Source organism: Ciconia boyciana, chromosome 6 (assembly GCF_034638445.1).
Source record: "Ciconia boyciana chromosome 6, ASM3463844v1, whole genome shotgun sequence".
Classification (NCBI taxonomy): domain Eukaryota; kingdom Metazoa; phylum Chordata; class Aves; order Ciconiiformes; family Ciconiidae; genus Ciconia; species Ciconia boyciana.
In genome coordinates, this window is record NC_132939.1 from 55,812,525 (window position 1) to 55,820,984 (window position 8,460).

An 8,460-nucleotide genomic window follows, 5' to 3' on the forward strand; every position below is an offset into this window, starting at 1 on the left:
AATAATCGTACTTGTTTTAAGGCACCACCAAAATATAAATCATACACTTACCCCACTGCAATGAATTACGCTATATGAATAATACGATTTGTACACAATTCATGTATGGACAGCCAGGATAATAATGCTGGTATTTCAACCTCAAAGCAAAATACTTTGCATTAATGTCTAACGATTTATCACAGTAGGAGGAAAAATAGAACAAGGTTAGTGTTCAAGTACCTGCAGAAGTCCCAAAAGGATGGCTGCCACACGCAATGAGCATATCTAATGCACATCGCAGTATCTGTTCTTGTCAAACACAGCTTCTTTAATGGTCCCTGTGAATGATTTCCATGCTGCTGAAGGTGGCTGGTTATGGTGCTGGGGTGGCTGAGCTTTCCCCTTCCCTATCTCCATCCTCATTCTCCATGGTTTTATCATGCAGAAGGGATTTCAGTAATATGACTTGCACATCAATAAGTTCCTAGTTTACAGTGGCTCTGGAGAAGATTATATGATAATAAAACAATTATTGTGCAATATTATAATTATTTATTTTTGGACCATGTATTTAAAATTTGGAGGGGGACTGGGAGAGAAGGATCTTACCTAAGGACCCTGAGACTACTAACTTCCAATTTAAAAAGCTTGTCTTGCTTTTGAAAAATCTATGCCATCATAAATTAGGACAAGAGAAATGATAGTCATCTCCAGCAGTAATCAAGAAAAAATAATGAAATTCTACCTGAGAAAAAAAATGTCCACTTTTTACTTTCCCACTTTCTGTGTAGAGGGAATCATCGATATTTTTAAACAGTCTGAGTTTTGATGTATCTGTATTTATATATGTGAAAGCAGCTGTATAAGGGAGGAAAACTGGTGTGTGTGTGTGATGCTCTGAGGCTGCCATGGCACAGACTGGCTCCCTTCAGCCCCTCCATATGGAGCCTGAGGGCTTTGGCCCAGAGCCTGAGGAGGAAAACAGCCTTTCCCTAGAAGTCCTGGGGAGAAAAACAGTGTAAGCAGGAGCTCCCTGATGTTTGTTGAGCAGACACGTATTCAAAAATGGTAATGAAAGTTCACTGGAATGAGTCACAACAGAGGGGGTGAGCTGGGCTCCATTTTTTTATGTGAGCTTTGTGGTATTTAAGGGCATGTCTGTTAAATCTCACTGTGTTTGAAAGTTGCTATAAGCATAAGCAACATTCTCAGGGTGTCTGTGGAGAGACTTATTACATTGTATTATATTATATTATATTATATTATATTATATTATATTACAAACTGTCCATGATTATTTTCTTTATTATATCATACTGCAAAACCTCCATTTTGCAGCTGGAGAAAAACAAAATTTTCAAGTTAACTCAGAAACCTGTTTTATGTAGTGGTTTGGGGTTTTTTGGTGTCCCCCCCTTAAGTAAAACTACAGGGCCAAAGTGTTCTGCCTTCCTCTGGGCAGAGAGCCCAGGCATGGGGGAGTCCCAGCTTCTGTGGCCACAGTCACCTCCTGGCACATTGGGAGCCTGTTTTGGGAAGGGTTGAGGACCTGAACAAGGATAAATTTGGTATATTTACACAGAAAAGAGCTGCCGAAAGCATGTCACAGTGGTCGCAAGGGGGCAGAAGCAGCCCAAGATTAGGTCTGCTGCTCAAAGGTTGCTTTCCCTACCCGATTCCTTCTTTTACATTCAAACTCGTAAGATCCTCTTTGAACAAAAGTGTAAGCACACAACTTAATACAGTTATACCCAGATGTATTATTAGCTCAGTCGTGAAAAAAAAAGTCTGAAACGATTTTTTTTATAGTCTGATGAAGAGATCAGCTTTCTTGGGAGCTGAATCTTGGGAACAAGGGGCTCAGGGGAAGCCAGGCTTTTAATAGCATCCTTACCCACTCTCTCACTGTTCTCTTAAAACCCAGTTGCAAGACAAGTTTTGTCACTGGGGAAAAGAGAAAATGCAGAAAATATACTAACTTCTTCAGGTGCAATACACTTAAAACATGACTCTCTTCCCTTGCCCCTCTTTGTATGTTCATCTTTTGGTTCTGATACCAAGAGGTCGTTTGTATCCATTCAGCTTTGACTATATCAGTATCCTTGCTAATTCCAGTGAGGCCATAAGAGTAGAGCAAAGATACAAGGCTTTTCAGGGTCATGGCCCTGTGGTGTAATCTTTTTAATGCACAGATAACACCTGACCTTATATAGCTGGAATTCCTGGAAATCTCTCTATGCACAGAAATTAGCTCCAAAATTATTTCAAATTACTTCAAAGAAGCATCATAAGATTAGGATCTTTGCATAAAATTATAAAAATTTGTGGGTTTTAAGCTAAAATCCAAATTAGAGCCTGCTCCTTCCTGCCAGCAGCTCTGGATCTGATGGGTACGCAGCATCCCCCAGCGCCGTGTAGACACGGCCTCCTGAGCTCCCGCTCTGCTGGCTGATGGCTTCCAGCAGCGTGGAGGAGCCAGCATGGGCAAGCACAGGCCCTGTTGGACTGTATACAGCCGTTCCAAACTGATCCAGAACTTCTGTGTTAGCCAATAACCCTTTAATTTAGAGCTCTGAGCAATGACTCATTTTTTTCCATATTGCTGAATAGCTTAGCTACTGAAATATGCATTATGGACAAAACTTGTAATGACCATTTTTAGAAACAACTCAATTTATCACTTAACGAAAAGGACAGACAGAATGCCTAGAGAACTTAGTTGAATCCCTTGCTTAATGTAATACATGCCTACTGAATCAAATCCATATAAATTCCATTTATTAATGGGGAAGTTAATTTACTGGGGAATGGAATAATATAAATAATAATATAATAATACAACAACATAAAATAAATGAAACACAGACAATAGCAGGAGTGGTGAACAGACTCAAGAATCAAACTCTCTTGTTCGGTGTCATTTGCATGTTACCTTGGGGTAAAGAGATAGATCTTCACACATGCTAGACCCTTGGGTAGCCTGAGGCACCAAAGAATTTGGAGATAAGTAAACAGCTTCCTATTGCACCAGTCCAAAATGACTTTGAATTCTCATCTGTGTGACCTTCATTACAATTTAGAGATGGCATGAAATGAAAACTTGATTCTTTTCAGGGATTTCAAACTGTGATTCATCTAATAATGATGGTTTCTAGTTTCTACTAATTAATTCCTAAATTAAAATTGCAGATGTCACTAAGCCAAGGAGGACAGAAAAGTCTTTTGATGACAAGAATAGCGTCAAAATGTCCCTGACAAATTGGAAAATGGACTTAAAAATAGGATGAAATTAAAAAGAAGCCAGAGTTAAACTAAAATAAGCCAAAGGCATGACATATAAGTGGTATTAATCATACTCATTGATACAGGATGGGGAGCAACTTTCTTCAACAGTTTTGAAGAAAAAAATCTGGTCTATTATGGTCATAAATTGGCCTTTGGTCAACCATGTCATATCATTACAAAAATGGGAAATGTCATCCTAGGATGTATAGTCAAGAGTGAAACTTGCAAGATATGTGAAATAATTCCTTCCAGTGTATCCTTCATTGGTAAAGTTTCAGCTCAAATACATTATTCACTTTTGAGTGCTGCTGTCTGAGGAACAGACCAATGGGATCTGCTTAGTTTAAATAAGTGAGGATGAAAAAGAGTATTGACTCCTTGCTATGAGGTGGGAAGCAGGAGAACTGAAGGAATTCAACCCTCAAAACTGGGCTTTTACAACTATGAAGAGTAAAAAACCCCTTCTCTTAAAATCCTGATCAGAAACTCCAATAGGAAAAAGGGAAGAATAATGATACAATAAATTAATAAATGAATGTGTACAAATTATGATGATAGAATGGAATTCAAAGTAAGGAATTTAGAAAGTTTTAATCTCGATTTTAGAAATCACTAAATGATGGCCAGTACATTAGAGATGAAAACTTTGCTAACTTCCCTGATATTCAAAAACTAAAGCTTCTGCGATGACCTAATAATTTCTGCGGCTGCCCTCTGTATGAGTATGAACTCAGCCCCCAAGGAACACTGTTTCAGAGGGAAGCTCTTCCTGTTTACCATACCACTAACATAAAACTGGTCCAGTTTATGTATGATAAGTGGGTATAATTATGTTGTTATTTGCCATTAACCTCATTTTACAAACAGTGCTTCTGGAAAGTTCCAGCTCATCTCTTGCTTTTGAGGTTTTTTTCCTGCTCTTCTCTTTCTGATAAGCTTTACTTATGCTAAATAATGCTAAGGAGAGGCTTAGGTGATCTATAACTCTTACTGCTTATGGTTTTCTAAGTAATTGTCTGTATTTCCAAAGCTACCTTCAGTTTAAATTTACTTCATTTAAGACCTAACAGGATAGATACTGTAAGTCTGGTGTACAAAATGGCTTAATAATGTTCTCTAAATACTTAAAAGAGAGCTGTAAGGAGATGTGGTGGGTTGACCTTGGCTGGCTGCCAGATACCCTCCAAGCCGCTCTCTCACTCTCCCTTCTCAATGGGACTGGCAAGAAAATAAGATGAAAAAGCTTATGGGTTGAGATAAAGACAGGGAGATCACTTAGCAATTACCATCATGGGCAAAATAGACTCGACTTGAGGAAGATTAGTTTAATTTACTGTCAATTAAAAATAGATTAAGGTAGTAAGAAAAAAAGACAAAACTAAAAACACCTCCCCCCACTCCTTCCCATTTCTTCTTCCCAGGCTCAACTTCACTCCTTTGTTCCCAGGGCTTCTACCTCCTCTCCCCAAGCAGTGCAGGGGGATGGGAAATTGGGGTTGTGGTCAGTTCATAACCCTTCATCTCTGCTGCTCCTTTCTCCTCACACTGTTCCCCTGCTCCAGAGTAGGGTCTCTCCCAGGGATACAGTCCTTCAAGGGCTGCTCCAGTGTGGGTTCTTCCCACAGGGTACAGTCCATCAGGAATAGACTGCTCCAATGTGGGTCCCTCATGGGCCACAGGTCCTGCCAGAAAACCTGTTCCTGCGTTGGCTCCTCTCCACGGGCTGCAGCTCCTGCTGGGAGCCTGCTCCTGTGTGGGGTCTCCATGGGCTGCAGTGTGGGTATCTGCTCCACCGGGATCCTGCATGGGCTGCAGGGAGACAATCTGTGTAACCATGGTCTTTTCCACAGGCTGCAGGGGAATCTCTGCTCCGGTGCCTGGAGCACCTCCTCCCCCTCCTTCTTCACGGACCTGTGTGTCTGTGGGGCTGCTTCTCTCACATTTTCTCATTCCTCTTTCTCACAGCTGCTGTGCAGCATTTTTCACCCTTTCTTAAATATGTTATCACAGAGGCACCACCAGCATCGCTGATGGGCTCAGCTTTGGCCAGCAGCGGGTCCATTGGAGCCAGCTGGAACTGGCTGTGTCCCATGTGGGGGCAGCTCCTGATGTCCTCTCACAGAGGCCAGCCCTCCTGCTACCAAAACCTTGTCCTCCTCACCCAGTACAGGAGGACAGTCTAGTTTCCATGATGGTGTTGGACAGGATGAAGAATATGTGCTTAAATTGCAGGAAGGGAGATACGTGTTAGCCATTCTTGCAGTGAGGCTAGTGAAGCAGTAGGACTTTATGGGACAGCTATGAAATTTTGATTACAGGATGTGTTTAAAAACAGACTGGAAAACTTTCTGTCAAAAGTGATTGTATTGCAGAGTAGGTGTAGAGGAGAGGGTGTCTTGAGACCCCTTCCAATTCTGTGATCTTGTCAGGTTGAAAGAATTCGTTAATTGGTGTCACATAAGGTAACTTTGCTCTGAGGGCAAAGCCATGATCTGGGACTTTAGTTGACTGATTTATTATATTTTCTTGTTTAGTATTTTGTGATAATTTCTTAGATTTTTTTTTGCCTCTTCTTTCTTACCTTAAATTAAGTTTTTGCAGTCGTGTAGTCTCTCACCGCTAAGCTATTACCTGTTTGTCTGGCTGGGAGTTTTATAGTGCTGTCCATGTCCATGACCATTCCAATTTAGTATTTACTGCATGTCATCGATAGCAATAGTAGTTCCTAGCAGACTTCATAAAGTGCTTGGCTTGCTTTTGCTCTCGGGATAAAAATTTCTGCTTTGGGATTTTTTCTTTAAAATGTAGAATATATTCATTTATGTTTTGTTTGTGCCATCAGCGTAGTGCCTGTTAACAAACAGACTGTTTCTGAGAGTGGATATTTTCTGGTTATTGCATTTTTCCTCAGGTGCAGACATCATACATTCAAATATTTGGTGCTGACCTCTTTCTTTTGGGCTGTCTACACAGGCTGTTAATGGGCTTGAATATTGCATTAAAGGCTTGTTGAGAGCTCCCCAGAGAAGAGTAGTCTTCTACGGATGGAGTAATAGCAAGTAAATATTAAAGTCTGTTCCCAAGATATTCAGCCTGTGAGCTTTGCAAAGCGTGGAAGGCATTTTGCTCTTCATGCCATGCTGTAATGGTAGAGGAGGGAGCATTCTGCCACTGCCCACATCCTGGTGTGCCTCTGCAGAATCCCACCTCCAAGATGGGACAAACCAGATATCACTAGACACTACGTCCCTCCCTGCCCTTTCCTCTCTGGGTCCACAGGGAAAAGGTATCCTGAGCATAGGGAGTGGAAGGGTTCCCAACCTGCACAAGCAGAGATCCAGGAGCGCTGAACGTGGCGTGGGAAACACTGACCTGGCAGCCTACACACAGCCTGCATGAACTGTGGTTAGTCCGGTGGAGCCCTAGCCCATGCCTAGGACTCATAGGCGCTGTGGTTATGCACATGAACTCAGTAATACAAGGTCCTTTAATAGCTATATTTGTCTGAGCATTACATTCACATTAAAAACAATATCCAAGGCAATTCACTTTATTGCAGTGCTGAATTAGAGACTCTAAACTCCTCAAGGCCAGGAAATTTAGATAAACTATAAACTTTTCTGAAAGACATTTGATTTTACCTCTCATTTCCTGCCCTTTTCGTAAACACTCATAAAGGGTTCCCAGCACACTATCATGCAATGACCGTGATGATTTACTTTAGAAAACATCCTGGGTTTTAGAAAGCTAATATTACCATGATGAAGTTGCGCAGTGTAAAACCACAGCTGGCCTTATTGGGGTAGAAGGTTAATTTGGAACAGCTGAAATAAACTAATGACCACCCTCGAGCCATGAAGAGAAGGTAGTGCACCGTATATCTGTGTTTTGTTAATATTAGGGAATGAAACCACATTACTGGGATAGGAAGGAAGGAAGGAAAGAAGGAAGGAAGGAAGGAAAGAAGGAAGGAAGGAAGGAAGGAGTTATGCTTCGCAAAAACTCTCATGGCTCTCTGGTTTTAGGCAGATTAAGAAAAATCTTTTACTTTTCCATTTTAATACTGATTTGCAAACTTTTGGTGTTTGAAAAGCTTAAGGCATCTGTCACTTGCTTTTTCTTTTAGAGGAAGCAGAATGTGACAGAATTTGGTCACTAAAGAATGAGGTACTCCTACTCATTAGGCACTCCTGCTATTCCTGATCCCAAACACAGCTTGCTAAGCTCAGCGCATGCAGAAATACAAGAAAATCAGTATAAAAACCACAGCAGTACCTTCAGCATGCTGGCAGTATCTGGCATTACTTTTTAGAAATGGTACCTGAAAAGGCTGTCTGACAAAGATGTGAGCATTTGTAACCATCTGAGAAAGCGAGATGGAGACAGCTGCCTTAAATCCTGTTACGAACAACCTGCTACGGTATGCTGAGCAGCCTCTCCCATTGAATTAAAACCATTGGAGGAAGTAGGCCAGTTCAGTTTACATGTTGCCAGGCTATTATTCAAACCCTTTGGTGCAAATACCCAGAGCAAAGACCAGCAGCAACGAGGGCAAGAATGGTGCACACTGTTGTGAGTTTAAGCTCTTGAGGGCACAGAAAACAACACTTCCTAGGCAAGACTCATGGAAAAATAAGAAATGTAATCAGAATCACATACCAGCTACACGACGATTATTTAGACATGCCAGGTCTGACAAAAATAAACACTCACACTATTTCTTATGTACACAGTTTTTTCAATGTGTAGTAATTCCACTTAGGATTCAGTAATGAAGTTGCAGTAAACACTATTTTAAATTGCAGCTTGTAAAATGTACAATATACATTGTTATCTGACACAGCATAAAAATATTTAATTTAGATTCTTAAATGCCTTTTAATACCCAGAATTACAATATTAGAAGACTGTAACTGTAGTTACTCTAAGCACTTTGAGGAAAGACAGCAAGTGAAACAGGCTCTGACATACGGTGTACACCTACACATCTGCTCTACCACATGACATTTCTAAATGGGCTTCCCTACAACAGGATTTGACAAGTGATGAAAGCTGGGTTGATAAATGTGACAGTCTCTCAAGTCTGTATCTTCAGGATACTTTTTGTTAAAAGGCTCTCAGCTTAGGGTCTTCCTGAACAGAACTCCTACTTTAATAATTGCACTGGCACATTAAACAAGTCCACTTGTTTAT